Source organism: Sitophilus oryzae, unplaced genomic scaffold (assembly GCF_002938485.1).
Source record: "Sitophilus oryzae breed Bouriz unplaced genomic scaffold, Soryzae_2.0 scaffold_813_pilon_pilon, whole genome shotgun sequence".
Lineage (NCBI taxonomy): Eukaryota > Metazoa > Arthropoda > Insecta > Coleoptera > Curculionidae > Sitophilus > Sitophilus oryzae.
This window is the reverse complement of record NW_022147432.1, coordinates 5,951,353-5,965,191: the sequence shown is the minus strand read 5'-3', so window position 1 is coordinate 5,965,191 and position 13,839 is coordinate 5,951,353.

The following is a 13,839-nucleotide window of genomic DNA, read 5'->3' as shown; positions in this document are numbered from 1 at the left end:
TTTTGAAGTTAGTTCTGGTTAATGAGCATTTACTTTAACGTAAAGTCTGATAAAAATTAAGATAAAAAGATAAAAAAAGTAGTTAACAACTTTTAAATGTGAGATTGCACTTCTTACATTGACTATACTTAAGGTGGTCATTTTTTTGAAGCAATACAACGCATAACGAGCATTTGTAAACAATTACCAGGGCACTTTCCTGAATACCATCGAAAAAAAAAAAATCGGCCTCAGAGTTTTGTTGGGAATATAAAGGGCGAGTTTTAAATAAGTGCAAATATTTTTAGAGGTGGTATATTTCGACCCCAGGAATACGTCTACGAGTTTTTTTCGCAAAAAAAAGATGTTGAAAATCGATATTGAAAATCGGCGAAAAAAAGCCGAAACATGGTTACGGCTTTACTCTATGGTTGTGGCATTAAAAGGGATGCAAATATAAAAAAAAAACGGTGGTTCTGAATTTTTTTATAAAGTGAATATATATATATATATATATATATATATATATATATATATATATATATATATATATATATATATATATATATATATATATATATATATATATATATATATATATATATATATATATATATATTTATAAAAAAATTCAGAACCACCGTTTTTTTATATTTGCATCCCTGCCACAACCACAAAAGCCGTAACCATGTTTCGGCTTTTTTCGCCGATTTTATCGATTTTAACATCTTTTTTTGCGAAACACTGTATTTTTTTTTTTTTAATTTTCAAACTTGAATAACTCAGTTATTTTGGATTTATTTGAAAAACGGTAAAGGGTTCTTTTACCGAGACCTACCAGCCTTGAAAATATTTGTACTTATTGAAGATTCACCCTGTAGATCATGACAGCGATTCAATTTATATGTAAAATTTTATGGGGGATGTTATCATTCGGCATTTTAAGCTAAGTTGACGCCCTTTATTTTTCGATCACAAAAAGTATTGGACCCAAAATCGTATAAGTGCGGAAGTTTTTGGCTTTAATTTCATAAAACCACTGTTGTTTATTTATGAGTTAAGACTTCAATGTATGTTTACAGTTTCAAGTTTGAAATTTCAAATCAAAAGGGTATTTACTAAAATAGTCATACATATATTAACATTTTATTTGGGAGTGAAATATTTTACTTTTAAACGGTTGTTACTGAATCTCTCTCGAATTTGTCTTCCTTTCTTATAACGGGATTTATTATAATGAAATGGCATGAAATGCAAATATCTAAAAGCTTGCCTGATAGCATTTTCCAGGTCTTCAACATTGTTGTACCCAAGAACGGTAAACTAATAGGATTGCTCATCCTCATAAGACGTACGTTCGCCTCTTCCCGCGCTTCAGCTGACAGTTGTGACGTGATTGTAGCCCTTGTCAAAGTTTTCGTGGCCTTGTCATGATAGTGTGTATTATTAGTTGCCTATGGTAAACTTATAAAATAACAGCTGAGAAATTTTGAGTTAATTATTTTGTCAATTTTAAATGTGAAAAAGGTGTCTTTAAAGCTTTTAGAGCTATAGAGTGTATAAATACGTTCATTTTGTGTTGTGGATTGTGACAAAGTGCATACCAAGTGCCCACGATTTTGTTTATTAATTATTTTAAAGCAAAATATGGAAGTACTCTAAAAAGAATGCTTGCAAAAGGTGATACACTGGGAACTGCTGTTCTTAAAAATGCATTATCCGAGTATTTAATACGATTTATACAGTTAATTTTCTATACTGCATACATATAAGGTGTTTAAATAAATAAACTAAATAATGAACGTTTTGCATTTGATAACCAATAATGCACGTGTGTGTATTATTGGTTGCCGGATAAGGACTAATAACCATGACAAGGGCTACAATGACGTCACAAAGCGAGTAGTTTTCGCAGCACCTGGCGGACACTTTGGCTAATGAACAGTCCTATTAGGTTAACTATTCTTGTGTTGTACCTACTAGTCACTAAAGTAGCTGTCAGCTCATCGATATATTTCATATTTCAAAAATCCCTAAATGCAGAAATCGAGAAATCCGAGATCAGCGAAGGGCATTGTATCGGTCCATTGGCCCCATTTCATTGATTTGGGAAATTGTCATTTACGAAAAAATTCTAATATTTTCAAAGTTGTGAGAAGGAGCCCCATCTTGCTGAAAGTATATTTCACGTAAATTAGCTAAAGGAATAGGTATCTAAAAGTTCCGGTACGATAGCTTCCAAGATTTACAAATCGCGGTCGGAAAAGTTTCTCTCTATAAAGAATTTATTTAGATTAGATTAGATTAGATTCTTAGAGGTGGCTTTCGACCTTCGACAGGTGGCCACTGCGACCTTCTCAGATCTATTGTGGTCCTCTTCTGATCCTTAGATTACATTCTCCAGTCCTAAAAAAAAGAATTTATTAGTGACTCCCAAAATAAAACAAGAAACTGATAAAAGTATATGTTTAATAATTCTTTGGTTTCTTTTAATATCAATTATGGCCTACTAATAAAAATTATCTTTTAATAAATTTTTTTAAATATTGCAGTAAATAGTAAAAATAAATATAGAGTGATATACCGAATGATGCATCGTCGTTGGAAACATAGGAAATCCCATGCAAATTTTGAATTGTCTAGATATTGGCCCTCCTATCAATTTTATAGAAGTCGTAAATATATTTTTTTAAGGTCTAGGTTTCGTAAACACATGCCAAATTTTAATAATTTTGGACTAGCCGATTTTGAGTAATTTGAGAACTGAATCGATTTTTAAATTACAACTGAATAGGTAACAAACACCAGTCAAAAACTGACATACCTTAAGTTGTCAGCGTCATTTTCGAACGTAATTTTAATGAAATTTTAATATTCCGTACTAATAATTTATTGTTATTCACATAAAGAAAAAGTGAGCATGGTAAAATGAGTACACCGGGAATTAGCTTAGACCAGTGTATCTGACATGTTTCGGTTAATTTCTCCTGAATATTAAAATTAAATTACTTTTGACAATGACAAAAGCATAGTTTGTAAACCTAAAGTATATGTCAGTTTTTGGCTGGTGTTTGATTGTTACCTGTTCGGTTTTAATTGAAAAGTAGATGCAATCTTTCTTAAATTACTCAAAATCGGCTGGTCCAAAATTGTTCAAATTTGGCATGTGTATTTACCATATATAAATCCATAAAAACTTATTTACGACTTCGCTGTAAAATCAATAGGGGAGCCAATATTTGAATAGTTCAAAATTTGCATGGGGTTTCCTATGTTTCTAACGACGATGCACCACCCGGTATATTTTTGAGAAGCTTAAGACAATCCAGATCGTATAATTTATAAATATACAGGGTGTTCCGTTTAAGAAAACATAATTTTAATTCATATCTTCAAAAATATCTACAATAAGCAGTTTTAACTTTCTCAATACCTTTCACAATAACAGAGATATCCCAAATTGCAAAATTTCCCATACAGCACATCAAATCACATTTACGATGTGTTTACATTATTAGACGTAGACACAGGGTGACACAATTCCCCCGATATAAATATGCTACGTTTACACATTGTAGTTCAACACGTATGCACAAAGGTTAAACGTCCGCCTCACAATGTAGCCACAGTATAGCATTTACGTATACACAAAGTAAGGGATACACAGTGTGCCGTAGGATACACAGTGCTTGTGTATTACGTTTAAACTTACCTGTTCGGTTTTAATTGAAAAGTAGATGCAATCTTTCTTAAATTACTCAAAATCGGCTGGTCCAAAATTGTTCAAATTTGGCATGTGTATTTACCATATATAAATCCATAAAAACTTATTTACGACTTCGCTGTAAAATCAATAGGGGAGCCAATATTTGAATAGTTCAAAATTTGCATGGGTTTCCTATGTTTCTAACGACGATGCACCACCCGGTATATTTTTGAGAAGCTTAAGACAATCCAGATCGTATAATTTATAAATATACAGGGTGTTCCGTTTAAGAAAATAAATTTTAATTAATGAATATCTTCAAAAATATCTACAATAATGCACGTGTGTGTATTATTGGTTGCCGGATAAGGACTAATAACCATGACAAGGGCTACAATGACGTCACAAAGCGAGTAGTTTTCGCATGCACCTGGCGGACACTTTTGGCTGAATGAACAGTCCTATTAGGTTAACTATTCTTGTGTTGTACCTACTAGTTGCCACGATATATTTCATATTTCAAAAATCCCTAAATGCAGAAATCGAGAAATCCGGAGATCAGCGAGGGCATTGTATCGGTCCATTGGCCCCATTTCATTGATTTGGGAAATTGTCATTTAACAAAATTCTAATATTTTCAAAGTTGTGAGAAGGAGCCCCATCTTGCTGAAAGTATATTTCACGTAAATTAGCTAAAGGAATAGGTATCTAAAAGTTCCGGTACGATAGCTTCCAAGATTTACAAATCGCGGTCGGAAAAGTTTCTCTCTATAAAGAATTTATTTAGATTAGATTAGAGCAGTTTTAAATTACAACTCAATACCTATTCACAAATAACAGAGATAACCCAAATTGCAAAATTTGTCAGCAGCACATCAAATCACATTTTACGAAATGTTTACATTATAGACGTAGACACAGGGTTATTGTTATTCCGATATAAATATGCTACGTTTACACATTGTAGTTCAACACGTATGCACAAAGACCAAACGTCCGACATCTCACAATGTAATTTCCTCCTGAGTATAGCATTTTACGTATACACAAACAAAGGGATACACAGTAAACCGTAAAGTATACACAGTGCTTGTGTATTACGTTTAAACTTACCTGTTCGGTTTTAATTGAAAAGTAGATGCAATCTTTCTTAAATTACTCAAAATCGGCTGGTCCAAAATTGTTCAAATTTGGCATGTGTATTTACCATATATAAATCCATAAAAACTTATTTACGACTTCGCTGTAAAATCAATAGGGGAGCCAATATTTGAATAGTTCAAAATTTGCATGGGGTTTCCTATGTTTCTAACGACGATGCACCACCCGGTATATTTTTGAGAAGCTTAAGACAATCCAGATCGTATAATTTATAAATATACAGGGTGTTCCGTTTAAGAAAACATAATTTTAATTCATATCTTCAAAAATATCTACAATAAGCAGTTTTAACTTTCTCAATACCTTTCACAATAACAGAGATATCCCAAATTGCAAAATTTCCCATACAGCACATCAAATCACATTTACGATGTGTTTACATTATTAGACGTAGACACAGGGTGACACAATTCCCCCGATATAAATATGCTACGTTTACACATTGTAGTTCAACACGTATGCACAAAGGTTAAACGTCCGCCTCACAATGTAGCCACAGTATAGCATTTACGTATACACAAAGTAAGGGATACACAGTGTGCCGTAGATACACAGTGCTTGTGTATTACGTCTAAACTCTGTTTACACATTGCAGTTGTGACTACCGCGTATATACGTATGTATTTTGCTTCGTATATACATCTTGTGCTAAATAAAACTACTTCTTATGAACGAATTTAGGAAATAATACAAGTTTTGATGCCTAACTTTTCATTCTTTTTAAGAAATATTTATTCAATGATACCAAATATATATTTTTAGAACGAAAATTAAGACAAAACTTTGTATTTTCCAAAAGTATCTCGATCGTAAGTTCAAGAGAAGTAGCCTTAAAATTGTTCCATTTTTGTTTTGTATTAAATGTACCACTTTTCTTCCATAAAATGGATTAAGTGGTTAAAAAATAAAATTCTTATATTTATTTATATCATGAAACGCAATATCGCAAATAACATAATAATAATTATTTACACTGCAGAAACCAGAAGTAAGAAAACACTGTAAGAGAACAGAATTTGTATCAAAATGTATTAAAAATATAAGTACCTAGTATAACAACATACTAAAATGGTAAACACTGGTATATCGCCACGATTTGGTGGACCTCGTTTAGTCATTTTTTCAGTTTTTTTTCCTCTTTTCCATACAAGCAGTTGGTTTATTAGCATATTCATTCATCGAGCACTCTGTTGGACTTTGTTGTATTTTATTTCCAGATTAACAATCTCACCCTTAAATTTTATATGAAACTGATTATTGAATAATAAACATATCTGTATATTGATCCATCAATAATTTACCGAATATCAGTGTAAGAAGTTCTTTGAAGTGTTTAAATCTTTCTTTCTCTGGTTCATTTAGATTTTTATTATTTCCAAATTAAAAAAAAATTATATTGCAGAGCTAACTCAGCTAACCTCTTTATCATTATACGAGAATATTTAGAGTTTTCATTCATTGGAGTCAAAATTTGATAAATTGGGTATCGATCAAGGGAAGAGTCGCTGCTATAATATTAATAATACTCTTAGGAAGGTGTAACAAGGTAATTAAAAACTTGTACTTACCTTAAAATCTCTTTTAAACTACACACAAACAGAACATTTATATAGAGCTTCCGAATATTAAACAATAATGGCTGCTAACACATATACCACTCTAGAAAGGAGAAAGGAGAGAGGACACATAAAGGGTGCGTATTCATTATCCGAACGAACGAACAGAATGTTCGCTAGTGGTATGGACGGGGACCACACGAGAAAACCGGAGGCATTTGTTGGCGAACGCCTTTGATGTACCGACTCGAAACGGATGGTCGAGCGAACGAACGAACGAACGGCCGCGGCCGCATGCGTTCGGTCCCCGTCTAAAGCTAACACATATACCACTCCTAGAAAGGAGAAAGGAGAGAGGACACATAAGATACACTTGGTCGGTGTATCTACGCTGAGGCTATCCGCGCGTGCGCACACCTTCATTTCATGCTAGAATGTAGACACAACAGTAAACTATTACAAAGTGTCTATATAGATATTTATATTATGTGTATACATCACATCTTTACAAGGTGTGTACTATAGTCACAACTATGATACGAAGTATCTCACATACATATGACTTATACATTGTATGTCTTATATACCGACCTCAGATTTCATCATTTTAATAATTATTTGTTACGTTACAAAAAACTCTTTAGAATCTTGAGTGCATACGGTATACAACTAGTAAACACTGTATCACACAATTCTATCAATATAAACCTGCGTGTATCTCATATGTATATGTTAGAACTAGATGAACACTTAGGTTCATTTTAACATATTTTGTTCCTCATGTGTCTCCCTTGTAGAAACGTAATTTTATTTGGACGTGCTGTATGGGTTTTAAAAAGACTCTGTAGCTCAGAAAAGAAAAGGGCAAAAATTTTGTTTACAGCATCTGCCGTTTGACAAAGAAGTGGGACAAGTTTGTGCAAACCACACACTTCTATTTTCACTAATAACGGAGATACCGTATGATTTCAACTAAAATGGGACACCCTGTATATGAACAGATATTTGACGAACTGAATATTATATTATTATAGTTCAAATTTTTAACTGAAAATCTGTTCCTTTTCTTTTCTTTTTTTGGGACATGAGAGATGCTCGAAAATTGTGCCAGAGTATGAAGTAAATGTTCGTTCGATTTGTATATAAGTGTGTGTGAAAAAGGACTGTCCTGAAGTAAAATTGAATTTTCCCAAATAGTATGTTTGCGGAGGGGTTTTCACTGGCTCCCGTTAGTCCTCGAGAAACCGTCGCAGGTAAGGGAACACTTTTCAGAGTTAGATGTAGAGGAAAATGTGGAAAGTGGATTTGGAAATTGCAGAGTTTTCACGTTAATCTTTTCGAACAGTTCGGAAAATAAAAATATTTGATAGAAATCTCCAATTATTTGATTGGATGGCTGGTTAAATACGTTAAAGTATTTACGCGCGATCGTTATGAAAACGATGTAAAAGTGAGTGTATAATATGTTACCGGCAAAATTTTAAATCAGACATTGTATATAAAATGTATCCGAATTGTCTTTACCAGAGGAAAATCTTTTTTATTATTGACATTTTGAGAAAAATGCGTTCTTCGTAAAAAATAGTGCTTGTTCTAAACTACTCCTGTTTATACTTTTGCCAACTTCCATATTGTTTTGGAGAAATTTAAAAAAAACAGGAAAATATAGGTGAATTTTTTTCAGTCTTAAAACGTCTTTTTTAAAGTTCTAAAATTGAAAAGGCATTTCTATGGTAATATAATTTAGATTTCATTCTTTTATAGATCGTTATTAATTTTGATTAACGTTTTATTTTTTTTGCTGTTGCTAAAGTAGGTATCTGGGGACACGGCAGGGTAACTGACTTTCCAGTCGGGAAAAGGGTAGAAAACTAGAATTAATGGAAGCGGTCTCTTCTGATTTTATTTGTAAATTAATGTACCAACAATAATTCAAGGATTATGATTTTTTTCTAGTAAAACTTCTTGAACTTCGCCAGTGATTCACTCGCCGTCATCAAAATTCTAAGGTACTTCTAGATGTGTCATTAACTTCATATTTCGAATTTTAGGTAGCTTTAAGCTTATAACGGGAGGAAAAAATTAAAAAATCTCGAAATATCCTTATGGATCAATAGTTAGTTGTCTAGCCGCTACCGATAACCGACTTTCTGGCGATGATAATAGGAGGACCGGTAATAGGATTGTTTTGAAAATTTGGATTTGTATATAAAGGCACCTGCTCCATCTATCTAAAATATTTTTGGCGGATCATTTCAAAAGTGGTAGCATCTTTGTTATTTTAAATGGAATACCCAGTATAGTATTACTCTCGCATTTAATATTTTTTCTATTATACCAACTAATCTACCCCGCTGGCAAGCGAACCTTTGGGTCGGCGTTTACATGTACAGGAGTGAGTCGTTATGGCAATCTAGTAAGTCGGAGTGAGCAAAAATACCAAGTATTTATTACATAACTACTTAATCTGACGCTAGATTCCATGCTCTCGGGAAAATACTCGCCTTCTGTCTTTATTCAGTACATCTTATTTTACTAGCGTGTTGGCCGTACTCTTCGTACACATGAAAACCGGCACCCAAGACCAAAGATGCCGACCCTTAGTATACCTATCGCTTATAGTTTTCAAGATAAAACATAAAATATGTGTAAAATTAATAAAACATGATTTTGAATAAGCAATGGTAAAATCAGGAACTGAACATTTTAAAGTTGATATTTGGGTTATAACGAAAGTCGGAAACACAAGTCGTTAGAAAACTAGAATTAATCCAATTTGTATTATCTGACTCTATACGATAATTCAAAGTTTATGAATTATTGCTAGTCAAACTTCCTTATTATTATTTTGAATGATATATTACCCGAGAAAAAAATAGGAGGATAATCTACGACTTCCAAAGAAAGGAGATCCTATCAAAAACATAGAATGTAAAAAAAATGCTCGTAAATGTCTCGCGACACAATTCTTTCACTATAAAAAGTTGTGAGATCTCATGTAAAACCAAGTAAAAAAAAAGTTTATTTTATTTAGTTACTCTCTTTAAGCACAACACACATTTATAACACACTTTTGTTATAAATTGTTAGAATCAATATTAGTCATCTTTATTTCTGTAATAATTATAATGAATTGGCAATTGCAGGATATGATATTCTAAAAAATGTCTATATCTATGTGGCGGATTCACCTATCCAAAAAAATCCTTTATTGGTTTTTCGCCCACTGCACTGCAATATATATTATTATATTACTATGATATTCTATTCTAACAAAAAAAAAAATTAAGGGCACTGTTTAGAATTTCTAAAATTACATATAGAATTTTTAAAATAAACGCATACTTAGTAATCGAATAATAATGGTATATTATTCTTTTACAATTATGGTGCTCTGCAATTTGTGCTGCATTTTTTTTACATTCTATGTTTTTGATGGGATCACATTTTCCGATAACTATTATCACCCTTTCCGTAGCATTGAACTAAATATTTTTTTTGCTACTTTAATTTTTAAAACGGTAAAAAATATGACGTTAATTAAAATTCTATCAATAACAATTTATCAAAGAACGAAAACGAAATTAGATTACCATAGAAACGCGTTTTCGTTTCAAAAAAAAATCAGTTATATTTTCATGTTCATCATTATTTCTTTAAATTCTCTAAAAAGGTATGGAAATTTGAAAAAGAATAAACGGGATTAACCATTTTAGAACAAGTAAAATTTTTACATGAAGAATGCATTTTTGTCAAAATGCCATAATAATAAAAAAGTTTTTTTTTCTCTTGTAAAGACAATCCGGGGACATTCTTAGGAATTAATTCTTAAGAATTATATAAAATTTCTAATACTACTATAAGGCATTGTATGAAATAAATTCTATTATATACAATTTTTATGCATTTAGAGAATACCGATTTGGTAATTGGTACCCGTATGGAATTGATTTTGGTTTCGGAAAAGGCAAATATCGACTCTGAAATTCAGCACAGAATTAGCAGCGCCTCAAGGGTTTTCTACAATCATGACTTGGGCACAAAAACGAAACTTGCAGTGTACCGAGCAATAATAATTCCTACCATATATAGGTAAGCGAAATATATATACGAAAGCAAAACCTGGGTGCCGTACCGCCGGCACACCAACGCATTAAACAAGTTGCAACAGAGACACCTTAGACAACTGTTAAGAATCAAATGGTACCATCATGTCTCAAAAGTATCAGTCCTTGGAAAAGTTAGCTGCGAGAGCGCTGAAGTCATGATTACTAAATCCCGCTTAAGATGGACTGGCCACGTATGCAGGATGCGAGAGAATCGCCTACCGAAGTCTCTTCTTTACGGTGAGCTTGTAGAGGGCATAAGAGGAAACCGGGTGGACAACTCAAAAGGTATAAGGATGTTTTCCATGAAAACTTAAAGGGGATAAGCATGCAAAATCAGTGGGAAGAAGCAGCGCACAATAGAAAATAGAACGCAATAGAGAATAATTGTAAACTCAGTTAATAGCGACAACTAAAAAGTAAAGAGGCAACAAAGTAATGAGATTTTTGAATGTCCGGAGTGCGGAAGAGAGATAACATCACGTATCGGGCTTTTCAGTCACAGAAACGCCTGGAAGAAAACGCCTTGCGTAACCATCTTCTAATGCGTATCAAATACTCGTCAGCGAGTAATGGCAGTAAGTAAATAAATGTATGGAATATACCTAATACATAACATTTTTAATGTTTTACTCAGGATGGACCCGGTGATGGAAAACGCGGGTAGTTCACGTACTCGCTCACAATTCCACTTCGATGCTCGCTCGCGCACTTTATGTCAGGGCGAAATCTAATTTTTATAAAATACAGAATCGCCAAAAAAAAGTTGAAACTATAGTTGATTGTTCAAAGCAATAAAAACTCATTCGAGGAACTAAAATAGCTGCAAAATTTCATGGTGTGCGCTGAAAACGAACGGAAGAAGCCGAGAGCAACAAAACAATTAGTTGCATGAATGAGTTTTGATTGCTTTGGTTTCAACCTTTTTTGCGATTCTTTCTTTTTACCGGAACAACTAGATCTATCTACTCTGATTGGTATTATTAATTTTTAACCAGTAAAGGTTTGATCAATTAGATCTAATTTTAGATCTAGTTTTAGTCTTGCTCGTACTGTAGATTTTATGTATGTCTTAAAAGCTAATGTTAATGCTTTTAGACTTTTGTGTTTCTTGCTCCCCCTTGCGTCTGCACCCTTATTACTATTCTATTTTAACACGTGTGTACATATCATTACTAACTACAAGAGAAATTATTTGCATACGTTCCCTGTATTTGCCGTTTATCATTCTAGCACCACCCCTTCACTTTGGCACGGCCATTCCATACAAATTCTGTGTATTTTGCGTGCTCCAAAACCGTAGAGAGGCCTACTACAATGGCATACATCGAGGTAAACCGGAATTTAATTTTTGAACGGCTGTTTTGATAACACTGGGAAGTTAATAAAATACGTATGCGTTTTTATGCTGTAGAATTGACAATAAAAGAGCTGGTTACGTTTTTTAATAAAATTTTAAATATCGTTTGATGTTTTATTTAACAAACGGTACAACATTAATTTTTTAGAGGGTGGTCCACATTTTTTATCACAGTTATACACTCAGATGCAAAAGAACGCAACAAAAAAATTTTTGATCAAATTTAAAGTGTTATATTTTTGTTATTTTTAGCCTCATTTTCATGATTTTTTAGCGAACAGTATAATTATATCAATTTTAATTCGTAAACTAATCGAGGAGTTGTTTTTTAACCTTAAGTGAAATAAAAATTTTAATTTTTTTTTAAAACTAAAATATAATTTTACGGCCAGAACCATGACTCCTGATGAGCATTCTGTTTTTTGATTCATGTCAATACATGCTTTGATTCATTTTTAAGAGCGAAATGAACTGATCACGATCAATTTGCAACGTAATTTTTGTAATGTAATTTTTTAATATGACGCGACGAGGTGATTTTAGGAGCTATTGTCATATTCCGCTGCACTGGGATACTCTATACTAAATTAAAAAAAAAACGTTAAGGACTAACGATACCAATCCTGGTTTTAATAAACATCAATATCGATAACATAACGATATTAATGAAAACATCTGTAATACCCAACTAAACAACCAGAAAAAAATTTGTCAAAAATACCTTTTTACATTGTATTGCTCATTAGCATATTTGGAAAAAACATTTTTTACGAATAATTTGGTACCACACACTTGGTATTTCGAGTCAAATTGTCGTTATGAATCGCATGTTAGGATTTCAAATAAACCATATGCTAAAATGTCAAAAGTTGACATGTGATACGTCATTCTATTCAGAGTGTCATTTTCTATCGAATAAATTAAAAAATACCGAAGGTGTCATTTAAAAATCAAAAGTTGTAGTTATTTCCGGTGAAACAGGAAATGACCAAAAACAATTGAATACGTCAATCAATCCTAATTTGTCATATATTAACATACCAAGTGAACGGGAAACGTCCTAGAGGAGATCTCGGAAATGATGGCAATAATAGGTCATAGTCTGCACGAGGCCAGTACTGCTGCGCAAGACAGAACAACATGGAGAGACACCATAAATGCGATATCACAATGTCACCATACTTTTATAGAGTAATAGGAAGGAGGAGGAGGAGGAGGAGGAGGATTAACATACCTAATCTCGTTTTATTTTATCTGAAAAAAATAAAAAAGTTATAGGGGTGAGCCATTTTTGAGACGCACCCGGTATATAAGATCATACCAAATAAACTTTTAGTCTTCTCCCCAATATCAACAGGAATAATAGCTGACCATACTTCGGCAGCTGGTTCCTGGGAGATGGACTGTTTTTAGTGGGTAACAACCCGAGTCCCACACTGTCTAGGGTTCATCTCTATGATTATTTCTCTCGAGATGGTGATCGGAATGATTACTATTCGTCTATAAAAGATTTTTAAATCACCTTCTTACAAAAAAAATAGTTGCGTGATTAAGCTTGATTGGTACAGCGTTGCCGACTTTTTCATTTCTTTTTTATCAAAATATTTTCGGAAACAAAAATGAATTAATTATAAATATATAAACAGTTATTATTTACATAAAAAAAACTCACATACTTAACAGTTAAGGGATATAAAAGGCCATTATTACCGCTTTCCTGTTCAAAATATTCTAATAAGGTTGCGATGACTTTTTTGCAACAGCTGCTTCGGCATCTTGTATACTTCGCACCCTGCTTCGCACTAACTCGTAAAAACTCGTAATACAAAACTAAAGTGTCAAAACGCATCAAAATATCAGGAAATAAATAAATAAATGTGGCAACTGGCCAGCACTGTAATTACAGAAGTTTACAAATTCGGGTCAACTTTTGGACCCGCGCAGATGAGAACGATTCTTAACATTATTTGA